Source organism: Elephas maximus, chromosome 2 (genome assembly GCF_024166365.1).
Source record: "Elephas maximus indicus isolate mEleMax1 chromosome 2, mEleMax1 primary haplotype, whole genome shotgun sequence".
In the NCBI taxonomy this organism is placed as follows: Eukaryota; Metazoa; Chordata; class Mammalia; order Proboscidea; family Elephantidae; genus Elephas; species Elephas maximus.
The window spans coordinates 177,787,582-177,800,143 of NC_064820.1; the positions used below are offsets into that span (position 1 = coordinate 177,787,582).

Genomic DNA, 12,562 nt, shown 5'->3' on the forward strand with positions numbered 1-12,562 from the left:
AGCAATCATTCCTTGTTTATCATGTGTCCAAAGTAATGGTATTAAAGTCTTGGATAATATTCTGTGATCCACAGGGTTTTCATTGCCTAATTTTCAGAAGTAGATAGCCTGACCTTTCTCCCTAATCTGTCTTAGTCTGTAAGTTCTACTGAAACCTGTCCACCATGGGTAATCCTGCTAGTATTTGAAATATTGATGGCATAGCTTCCAGCATCATAGCAACACACAAGCCACCATGGTAAAACAAATCGACAGGTGGGTGGTGGTTCCTCCAGAAGGACATTTGATTCTAGCCAGCAAATTGTAGAGAAAGCTTCACAATTTATCCTTTGACATATTGACTATTGCAGACTCTTACAGAAAGTAAGAATCTTGAGAGTGAAGACTTCACTCAGATACCCACCATCTGTGCCAGGAGGACCTGAAGGGCATCCAGAAGGTCTAGGAGAAAAGTCAGACAGAGAGGCTCTTCTAAGCCAGCTGCCTCTTGGAGAGAAAGGTTGAGTGCAGTTTGCCCCAGGAATATCAGAGGTTAGGTTAACCAGGAGCTTAAATAAACAATACACTCAGGAGAGAAGCTGGAGGGGATGGAGGGAAGCAGAAACCTAAAGAAAACTGCTGTGTAGAACCAGCCCCAGCTGCCAGGGGCATCAGAGGGTGGTCAGTGAAATTCTACCTGAGTTGCCAGTGGGTGTCAGAACTCATTAAACACACATGGTTTTAAGCACTTTGGGGCCCCAGGGACAAGGGCACAAAAACCCCTAGCTGGGCAAGGCACCACCTTCCTCTTGATTGCCTTGCCAGCAGCAGCAGCTGGGCTCAGATACCCACTCCACATGGTTCTCCAACTCTGGCCCACAGAGGCACCAAATGCTCTCGAGGTTACCCATGGTTGATTGCCTGCACAATGAATTACTCTCACTTTTTGCATCAATACCGGCTCCGTTTTGCTCTGTTAACAATTTTCCAAGTCTTTCCCCACCTGTGACCCTCCACTTTGCCAGCTGTGCTAAATTCCTTGCTCTGAGTTGCTCGTATGGCACGTTTTTAGTCACTCTCTGCTTGAACCTAACATATCCTATCTTAAAATTATTTTCTTCTACCACCAATTTTCCACCAGCTTAAGTGCTTTGAAAGCAGGGATCCTATTTCACACATTCCATGTCTTCCAAGTGCCCAGCACTTGGCCTGGCATATAACAGGCACTCTAGTGTTTTATTTACTAAACAGCTATTCATTTAGTACATAATGTGTGACAGGGACTCCCTTAGGTCTGGGTTAGCAAATTCGGAGGAAACAAACTAGTCACGGAACTGCTGGGGGACAAACGCACAGTTTAGTGGGGAAGCTAAGACAATCCAATAACCAAACCAACAAACAAGTGCTGGCATGGTGCTAAGGACTGGAAGAAGTGTGGAGACAAGGTGAGAGAAAATGGGATCAGGGAACTTAGGTTGGTCAAGGGAAGATTTCTTTGAGGTGGTGATATTTAAGCTAAGACTTGAAAAGTAAGAAAGAGTCAGCCAGGCCAAAAGCTGGGGGGCGGGGGGAGGGCATATTTCTAGAAAGAACTTGGAATTTCGAAGAGGCTGAGGTGGGAGAGAATTCAACACATTTAGAGAACTTTTTGAGGGAACCACTGTGGCTAGAGCCCAGCGGCTGAAGGTGGAAGTAGGAACGGAGCAAGGAATAGACTGGTCTTTATTGTTAGTGAAATGGTAACCCATCAAAGGGTGTTACAGACAGACAGTAATAGGAACTGATATACATGTGTGTGTTTATAAAGTGTCCTACGGAGCAGTTCTGCTCTTTCCTATAGGGTCACTATGAGTTGGTATCAACTCAACTGGAATCAACTAGAGAGAGAGGGAGAGAAAGAGAGAGCCCCTGGTGGTGCAGTGGTTAAGTGCTTGGCTACTAACCAGAAGGTTGGTTCTTTGAGCCCACTAGCCACTCCTCAAGAGAAAGATGTGCCAGTCTACTTCCATAAAGGTTTACAGCCTTGGAAACCCTATGGGGCAGTTTCACTCTGTCCAATAGGGTTGCTATGAATCAAAATGACTCTATGGCAGTTGGTTTGGTTTATGTATGTATTAGTGTACATTTATAATATATATTAATATTCATTAATGTACCTCTTAAATACCTAAATCTATATAGATAGATAGTTCAGATTTAGGTTTTAAAAAGGGACATTGATGAAAGAAAAAGTCCTTAGGTTCAGAACACCTTTCCACGTCTTCATTAAGGCTAAGAAGTCTGTGCTGTTTCGTGTCCTCAGCAGTGTAACTGCTCACTGGTCAGTCATAGCGTGGCACTCTGGGGGGATTTGTCATCTGGCTTCACTGTCTCCACCGTGAACCACTTGAGGTTTCTAAACATTTTCTATTTTTAAGCAAACAGGAGTCTACTTCTGCTTTCTGAATTTAGCTCCTTTTTTCCCCCAGACATGTGATGACATGTGTCATCCTTTACCTTCCTCCCTGTGGCCCCTTCCAGAGCTAATAAAAAAATCACACATTCTAAAGTCACTGTTAATTAATGCCGATGTTTGCTTTGCTGATATTGCTGTAAAAAGTGCTTATTTAAGGGATGAAAAGTGTGTTGTTTCTAATTCTCCACACAGCTTCCAGTATGTGCCTAAAAATCCATGGATGACTGGATTTGGGTGCTGAATTACTGTCCCAACTAGGCCACTCATGAACGTTAACTGTCTGATGCTTGAGGAAAAACACATAACTCAGGTGAAAGAATGGCCGAATGTGGAGATGGGCAGAAGCTGGAAGGTTCTGGAACACATAACTTTATGTGGCCTGGTAAGATTTACAGTTTTCAGCTCCCTAGATTCCTAGAGAAAATAATTTTTGTCTGCCTTACAAATTGTGGTTCACCTATGGTTCTCCATTCAAGATGCACAATTTCCTAACTAGGAATTTGAACCTCACTCCTTTTTAACTGTACAAGGGCTTTTGAGTTGGAGCACTAACTATGTGACAGGCACTGAACCAAATGTTGTATACTCAGTATCTCACTTAAGAAGGAAATTGGGCACCACAGATAATTATGATAATTATAATAGCTGTCATTTATTAAGACCCAACATTTTGGCTGGTGCTTTATACACATTTTTTCTTCTCATTGCAGGGTAGTGGTTAAAAATATGAACTCTGGAGCCCAATATTATAGGTTTCAATCTGGGTTCTGTAACTTGGTCAACAAGTGACTTTGGCTAATTGGATAACCTCACTAGGCCTCAGTTTCCTCAGCTGTAAAATGGAAATAATCAAAGTATCTATTTTATAAGATCATTGTGAAGATTAAATGAGATCCTGTATATATCCAGTCAGGTCCATAGTAATGATAATGATAAAAATGAAAATGTTAATAATAGTAACATTCACGTAGCATTTACTATGTGCCAGGCAGTCTTCTAAGCACTTTACACATAGATGGCATTACTGTTCCTGTTTTACAGGTGAGAAAATTGAAGTGCAGAGAGGTTAAGAAACTTGCCCTTCATTGTATAGGTAGGCAGTGGGGGAGCTGGGTTTTGATCCATTAATGTTAGCCATTGTTAGTGTTGTAATCTACAATTCTTACAAGCTAGATAAATATTTGGATTGACAAATAAGGACAATATATTTCTGCTAGACAAGAATCTTGGATTTCTCTTAATAATCTCCACTTATACTTGATTTGGCTCATAACGTAATTGGTTTATTTTCTTCCTTTACTGGATTCAACAGATAAGCTATTCTCCTTTGATGCTTATTTGCTTAGTTGAGCAGAAAGTACTTCCTAGATATCACTTGGGAATAATAACATTAGTTTAAGAAACAAATTTAAAACATCTGTGTTTTAAGGCTCAGGTGAAGGCCTACCTCTTCCAGGAGGCTTTGAAACTTCCCTTTCATTTGAAGCCCTTTAGAGCTCTCACAGCTGAGATCTGCAGCACAGTTTGCTGGCTTTTCATCCCACCTACATGCTATAGAACCTCCATCAGTCCTCAGCCTCACCTAGAATTGTTTCCAGGATTCTTGGTGGAGTTTCACATGAACTTGTGCAACTCTGGCCTCTTTCTTGATTACTGTGGCCCAGAAATCCACTGGTGGTGGACGTTACCACCACCCTACACACTGGGGTCCTCTCTGTGAACACTGATTTCCTGCCCAGGGTGCTCCCAAAGCCATAAAACCCCACTGGGAACTTAAATGGTGTTGCTTTCCTTACAGAAATGCGGACATTGCCCCTCTCTGTGTCTCACCATTTTATTTGGTTTCCTTGATCTTGTAGTGGCTCTGCTTCAGCTCATATCTCACAAAATCCTTCCCGTCAACAGTTCCTTTAGCCTCTGCTTATAGCTCCCCTCCCCATCAGCTTTAGACTATAGCAGGTGGAGGCACTGGGTGGGTGCCTGATTTTTTTCTTTGTAGCTCTTATTACTAGTGGTATTTACGTATTTATTTTGTGAGATTTCTGCCTAATGTCTATCTTCCCCATTAGATGGTGTTTTAGTTCCCTAAGACTGCTGTAATAAATTACCACATACCATGTGGCAGGGACATGAAAGAAGGGCCTGGCAACCTGCTTCCATAAAGATTCCAACCCCCCCAAAAACCAAACTCATTGCCATTGAGTCAATTTTGACTCATAGCAGCCATGTATGACAAAGTAGAACTGCCCCATGGGGTCTCCAAAGCTGTAAATCTTTAAGGAAGCAGACTGCCACATCTTTCTCCTGAGGATGGCTGATGGGTTGGAACAGCTGACCTTTTCAGTTAGCAGCCAAACACTGTAACCAGTGTGCCACCACTTCCATAAAGATTACAGCCAAGAAAACCCTATGGGCAATTCTATTCTGTAAAACATGGGTGGCCATGAATCAGAATCGACTTGATGGCAAAGGGTTTGTATTTTTGGTATGTGGCTTAAAACAACAGAAATTTATTGTATCACAGTTCTGGAGGCTAGAAGTCTGAATTCAGAGCATCAGCAGGGCCATGTTCTCTCCGAAGGCTCTAGGGGAAGAAACTTCCTTGCCTCTCCTAGTTTCTGGGAGCCCCAGGTGTTCCTTGGCATGTGGCAGCATAACTCTAGTCTCTCTGTTGTCACGTGGCATCCTTCACTATGTGTCTGCCTCTCTGTGTCTCTTCTCCACTTTTTATAAGGACACCAGTCATATTAGATTAGGGCTCACTCTACTCCAGTATGACCTCATGTTAAATAATTACATCTGTAAACACGTTATTTTCAAATAAGGCCATATTCACAGGTACAGGGTGTTAAAACGTCAAAATATATTTTTGCGGAACACAATTCAACCTTTAACAGATGGCAGACATTATGAGGGAATGGAGTGAATATGGTTTGTTTGCCATCTCGTATTCTGAGCAGCACAATCTGGAATACAGTAAGAAAAACCAAAAACCAAACCCGTTGCCGTGGAGTTGATTCCAACTCATAGAAACCCTATAGGGCGGAGTAGAACTGCCCCATAGAGTTCCCAAGGAACCCCTGGTGGATTCGAACTGCTGACCTTTTTGGTTACCAGCTGTAGCACTTAAGTACTTATACCACCAGGGTTTCTAGTAGTGCTCAGTAAATATGGATTGAATGAATGAGTAAATGAATAAATATTCTATTCTACTGAATCCACACCCCTCCAAACCAGAGACCCAGGAAAGGAAAACATAAGTTCTAGTTCAAGTTAATGCCTAGGTAGAGCCCAGCCACCCTCTCTGCAACTCTTGGCACTGCAGACCCCAAGTTCACCTGTTAATCAGACAGAATCCAAATCTAATTTCAATTTTAGGTATTATACTTAGGTTAAAAGATTTGTAGACCACACGGTCCTTCTAAATGGATTGGAATCTTTGGAGTTGGAAATAAAGCCTTCCTCACTGTAACATCCTCCATTTCGTCGAGCATAAGGCCTACAGCAGAATGCGTAGAAGATCTTCCCAAGGAAATATTTGTTGGATCCAGGCAAACGTGATGGCCAGGAAGAATGCTGGTCAGCTCCTCAGAGTCTCATCCATCTGCTGCTGCCTTCCAGCCATGTCTGTGGAGGTGGTGGTTGAGGCATGGAAGACATTTCTACAACAACTTTTCCATTTAGTTTACCTCTTTGGAGATGGTTCACACCACCTTGTATCAGGTGCTGAGAGATTATTTCTTAAAAACATAGGCGGGGCATAGAAAGCCTAAAATAAGGTGAGGAAGATGAGCACCTCATGACTGCTTTCTTCCACACCAGGCAAGGGGATGAGCCAAGTGCTTCCTGATTTGCCCCAATTTACAAAGATCTAGCCTAAAATAAGTAGCCCAGTGGTGCAGAGCTTTTTCCCCAGGTAATATCTGGCCACAAATTCTTGTCTCTGCCTCTAAATGAAAGCCAGGAACATACCTAACCCACATCCATGGTCTGTTTCCAAATCAACCTATACGAGTGGTTCTCAACTGGTGGCAGTTTTGCACCTGCAGGGGATATTTGACAATGTTTGAAGTCATGTTTTGGTTGTCACTACTCATGGTGGGGAGTGCCATCGGCATCTAATTGGTTCGAAGCCAGAGATGTTGCTAAATATCATACAATGCACAGGAAAACCCCCCACAATGAAGAATTACCCAGCCTATAAAGCCAAAAGTGCTGAGGTTGAAAAACTGTGGCCCACACAAGTCCAAAACACAGGGCAAAGAATCCTCTCATACAGAGAGCCCTGTTTTTCTCAGACTTCGCTTCAAAAAAGGTATGGTGCTTACTGTTTAAGGCACTCAAGTTTTTCCTCTTTCCTCCTGCCTAAATGTTAGTTCCTAAAGGTCACTGCATCATGTTCCCTCAGGTGCAGCCTCCCAAACTTAGAGAGTGCACATTAGGGGGCGGTTTGCATCAGAATTGCAGCCCCACTGCTGTAGCAGGAGCCAAGTCCAGAGCGGGCAGGGATGCCACTGTCAGCTCTGGCTGAGCTCAGGGAAGACAACTCTGCTTCTCTCCAGTCTCATAGTTCTTCATTCCAGAAAAAGGCAGAAGGTGAAACAACTGGGGGGGTCAATACAAGGTGTGTTCAAAGGCTTGCTCAGAAGGAAGGACTTACTTTACTAGCTGCTCTCACTCTCCAGCAAACACTCCCTGAAAAGCCCTTTTCTTAATGCTTTCTCCATGGCACGTTCCTGCTTTAGGGGCTTCAAATGGCTCACCTGGCATAAGGGGTTTAGAACCAGCTCATCTGGGTTTGACCAGCTGTATAAACTCCCATAGGTTACTTCATCTCTCTTTATCAGTGCCTGGTACACTTGGAGAAAGGACTCTTGAGACAGTTGCTTTTGGGTGCCATTGAGACTATTTTTGGCTCATAGTGACCCCATGTGGCAGAGTAGAACTGCCCCATAGGGATTCTTAGGTTGTACTCTTTACAGGAGCAGATCGCCAGGTCTTTTTCCCATGGAGCCGCTGGGTAGATTCAAACCTTTTGGTAAGTAGCAGAGCACTTAACCATTGCAAAACCTGAGTTCCTACTCTTGATACTATATGTCATTATTTTAAGATTCTGCTCATCAACTATCACAATTTAGTAAGATGTATTGAAATCTATTAGCTAAGAATTAAAATTGTTTAGTAGTAATTAATACTAATTTGCATATTTTACATGGCAGCTCTTTACTTGAGCCTCAGGTTTTCCTTTTCTGCAAATGGAGGATGCTGTGAGCAACCATTTTGATTGTGGATTAAACAACCTCTCCAACATCAGCCATGGGCCTCAGTTAACATTTACTGTCTACCTTGTGCCAGGAACTACGCTAAGTGCTTTAGACATTATCTGATTTAATCTTCACCATAACTCATTTTTCAGAGAAGTAAACTACAGCATAGAAAGAGGATACTTGCTCAAGGTCACACTGCCTGTAGGTGGTGGATTTATTTAAACCTTGTAGAGTCAGAATTGACTCAACGTCAATGGGTTGAATCCAACCACCGAGCTCTACTTTAATGATATAGGTCAAAGAGCTCTGGATAATGTGTAATATGTGGGCACATACAATGTGAGAATGTTAGTATACTAAACACTTTACAAGTAACACAATCCTACAATACCATGAGGTAGTCCTCTTTCTACCTTTATTTTATACTTGAGTAAACTGAGGCACAGAGTGGCTAGGTAACCCCGTGGTCAAATAGCTAGCAAGTGACGGAGCCAAGATTTGAACTGTCAGCTGAATTGGGAGATCCTACACAAATGCCTATACAAAAGTTGGACTATACAAAGAAGAATGGGGCATCAGGATGGGAGGATGACTCATTAACAAACTTTGCTTGTTGAAAGTGAAGACGACTTGAAGCACTTACTGATAAAGATCAAAGACTACCATCTTCAGTATGGATTACACCTCAACATAAAGAAAACAAAAATCCTCACAACTGGACCAATAAGCAACATCGTGATAAACAGAGAAAAGACTGAAGTTGTCTAAGATTTCATTTCATTTGGATCCATAATCAACACCCATGGAAGCATCAGTCAGGAAATCAAATGACACATTGCATTGTGCAAAGCAGCTGCAAAAGATCTCTTTAAAGTGTTAAAAAGCAAAGATGGCACCTTGTGGACTAAGGTGTACCTGACCCAAGCCATGGTGTTTTTAATAGTCTCATATGTATGCAAAAGCTGGACGATGAATGAGGAAGACCAAAGCAGGGTTGATGTCTTTGACTTATGGTGTTGGTGAAGAATATTGAATATACCACGGACTGCCAGAAGAATGAAAAAATCTATCTTGGAAGAAATACATCCAGAATGCTACTCAGAAGCAAGGATGGTGAGACTATGTCTCACATTGGATATGTTATCAGGAGGGATCAGTCCCTGGGGATGTTCCCGGAAAAGAACATCATGTTTGGTAAAGTAGAGGGTCAGAGAAAAAGAGGAAGACCCTCAATGAGATGGATTGACACAGTGGGTGTAACTGCAAACTCAGTGCCGTGAGTTGGAATCAACTCGATGGCAACTGCTTTTTTTGGTGTCTAGCACAGGAGTGGTGAATAGAGAATGCTCTATAAATATTTGTCCAATGAATGAACTGGAGCTCCTATTACATGCCAGTCCCTCCACATACATTGTCTTACAGTGTGAGCATACATTAATACTGACATTTTCCAATGAGAAAACATGGTTATTGAGCCCACAATCACACAGTTAGAAAGCGGTGAAGCCAGATTCTGACCCAGGTTCATCTGGATCCAAAGTTTTATGTCACTTCAAAATTTTACTGGAGTTTGAAAACTAATCATTTGCAAGTCTGTAGTCGCGTGGAAGACATTATGATTAGCGGTTAAGCATGTGGGCTCCAAATTCAGTTGACTTGATGTCATGGATTCAATTGTGTCCCCCCAAAATATCTGTCAACTTGGCTAGGTCATGATTCCCAGTATTGCATAATTGTCTACCATTTTGTCATCTGATGTGATTTCCCTATGTGTTGTAAATTCTTTCACTATGATGTAATGAGATGGATTAGTGGCAGTTATATTGATGAGGTCTACCAGATGAGAGAGTGTCTTAAGCCAATCTCTTTTGATATATAAAAGAAAGAAGTGACCAAAGAGACATGGGGACTTCATACCACCAAGAAAGCAGTACCGGGAGCAGAGCGTGTCCTTTGGATCTGAGATTCCTGCACGGAGAAGCTCCTACGCCAAAGGAAGATTGATGACAGAGACCTTCTTCTACAGCCGACAGAGAAAGCCTTCCCCTGGAGCTGACGCCCTGAACTGGGACTTGTAGCCTACTAGATTGTGAGAGAATACATTTCTCTTTGTTAAAGCCATCCACTTGTGGTATTTCTGTTTTAACAGCACTAGATGTCCAAGACAATTGGGTTCAAATCTTGGCTGTATCACTTGCTAGCTGTTTGACCATAAAATAAAGGTAAAAACAAGACTACCTCTTGGTGTTGTTGTAGGATTAATTGTGTTACTTGTAAAGTGTTTAGAATAGTGCCTGGCACATGGTATGTGTCCACATATTGCACATATTTGCTTTTATTCTTCTTCTTGGGAGTAGAAGAGCTTTTAAGATTATATGCCATTGCTTATATATTTAGGATTCTGCTCATCAATTATCCCAATTTAATAAGAAATATTGCAATTTAATAGATGATGATTAAAATTACTTTGCAGTAATTAATACTAATGTGCATCTTCTACATGGCAGCCCTTCGGCATATCCATATTAAACAACAAACTGGTATTTAACAACATGTTGTTAAATTTAACCTTCTTGTTAAATCTGAATTAAGTGTATCTTGGAGAAACCATTTAGATTGTCATTAAGGTTTAAGTTCCCTGATCATTTTGGGTGTTGAACCACAGCTGCCCACAAAGCTGTTGATTCAAGGTTTGGCAAGCACTTGTGAACATTTATGGATGACTACACTAACTGAGTCACATCCACCTAGAACAGCCACCTGGGACTAAACCACATCTTTCAGAGCCAGAAGCCTGTCTTGCTGGCTGCCAAGGCCCAGGTACAGTGAAATCTAAAGCACTTAAGTGCATTTACACAGTGATTGCTTTGCCCCAAGTGCCCCAGTAACTCCAGAGGGTCACGCTGCCTCCTCTGTGCTTGGCAGCTGTGTGTGCGAGCAGATGGCTTGGATGGGAGAATTCTGTGTGAAGATAGTTGCAAGTCAAATTGCACTCCCCTGACACAGACTGAGGTCAACTGTTCTTGCAACTACTCCAGCTAGGACCTGAAAACAAGTTACCAGGCAGAGTTTTGGAGGGCAACGAGGCATTGCCATCTTTCCTTAATAAGAGCACACATACATGCATGAAGACGTGCACATGTATATGTATACACACACACACACACACACACACAGATCCCCAAGATTAATCCTGGAGTTTCTCTGCTGAGTTGTCCAGTTGGTTCTAGCCCATCCCTTTCACTGCAGAGGGGAAGTTTCAAGAGATAGAAATGCAAGCTGAGAGTGGGGTTTTTTCTTCACCGCTGCCTATCTTTCTCTCAGAACATTGCCCAAGAGGTCTTGGGAAATCTCTATTCATGGAGGAAGGCAGGGGATAACAACAATAACAATGATTAGCCCTTATTGGACTCTGTGTGGTAGACATTTGGCAAGAATGCCAATTAATCTCCCCGGTAACCCTATTTGCACCCTGCATTAGTTCCACTTTACAGTTGAGGACATTGTAGAGGGACAGAGAGTTTGAGTAATTTGCCCAAGGTCACTTAGCTGTAAGCTGGCAAAGTTCACATTTGAACATGGGTGACCTGTCCCTAAGCCTCTATTCGTAACCAATATCCTATATTCCTTTCCAGGACTCATGGTGTCTTTTGTAGGTGTTTCTGGCAACAGAGCCCTCTGTTGTCCTCAGTTCAGGAAAATTGTTTTCCTTACTTCATGTAGGAGTTCAGTGGCGTGCAAGTGAGATCAGCTCCATTTTCAAGGGCTCCAGAGAAAAGAAAAGATGAAGGAGGAAAAGTTATAGAGGCAGAGTTCAGAGCAGGAAAAGAAAAAGAAATTTGAGCAAAGTATTAGAACTCTATTAGGAAATGATATAAACAGCTGTTAAAAAAAAAAAAAATGAAGCAGTTCTCTAGACACCAGTATGAAACTCCAAGAGAAAAAAAGCAAGGAGCAGAGCATGTGTAGAGTTGCTCATATTGTGTTGCAAAATTAAAATATACATGTGTATTTATAAATGTGTAGGCTTTTCTGGTGATGCCGGTTTGTCCCTGTAAGGGAAGCTATTTCGAAGGGGACAGGCAAGGAAAGAGGTTTCATTTTTCTGTGAACAATTTTTGATCTTTGATTGTTTATTATGAGCTTGTATTACCTACTTGAAAAGGTGCTTTTTAGCTAAAGCTGTGAAACACACTGGTCTGTACTGTGTGGTGGTGAGTACGTGGCTGCAGGGAATATTCCCGTAGGCACTGAAGATGTCTTATCAGGGATGGAAGACTGGGTTTAGGGCCTTTCTGATGACTCTGTGGAAACCCTGGTGGCGTAGTGGGTAAGTGCTACGGTTGCTAACCAGAGTTGGCTGTTCGAATCTGCCAGGTGCTCCTTGGAAACTCTATGGGGTGGTGCTACTCTGTCCTATAGTGTCGCTATGAGTCAGAATCGACTCGACGGCACTGGGTTTGTTTTTTTTTTGTTTAATGACTCTGTGATTTTGTTATTGTAATATCCCTAGAAATGAAGACTGTACCATATTCCCTTGAAGAAGAAATTGAAGTTGTCAATGATTTCATTCTACTCGGATTAACAATCGATATCCACAGAAGCAGCTGAACAAGTACTTTAAAATCTGAGGTTTTGGATCTAAAGTAAAATGGCTAATCTAGTGTTAAAGGCTGAATTCATTTTTTCCTTTTTCCTTTCCCTATCTTGGCACAGCAGATGTTAACCTTTGCGCTGACCCAATCAAGTGCCTCAGAAAATGCTTTTCTCTGTGGGGGTCTTGACACACATGCTAATTGTAAGTTTTTGTGTAAGATATCCGCAGGAAATGTGCTGCCCCCAACAAATTAATCTATACAAG

At 42.1% G+C, this 12,562-nt stretch overlaps 1 long non-coding RNA gene across 2 annotated transcripts; it reads left to right on the forward strand.

The window, feature by feature from the left end:
- The first annotated feature begins 1,334 nt into the window (after window positions 1-1,334).
- LOC126070245 (uncharacterized) lies at window positions 1,335-12,300 on the forward strand. 2 transcript variants are annotated; one of them, XR_007516176.1, is made up of 4 exons: window positions 1,335-1,424; window positions 2,627-2,816; window positions 7,417-7,472; window positions 12,215-12,283. It is a non-coding gene; the product is annotated as an uncharacterized LOC126070245 (long non-coding RNA). The 2 variants fall into 2 exon arrangements; XR_007516175.1 differs by lacking the exon at window positions 7,417-7,472 and having other exon boundaries at window positions 12,215-12,300.
- The last annotated feature ends 262 nt before the right edge of the window (window positions 12,301-12,562 follow it).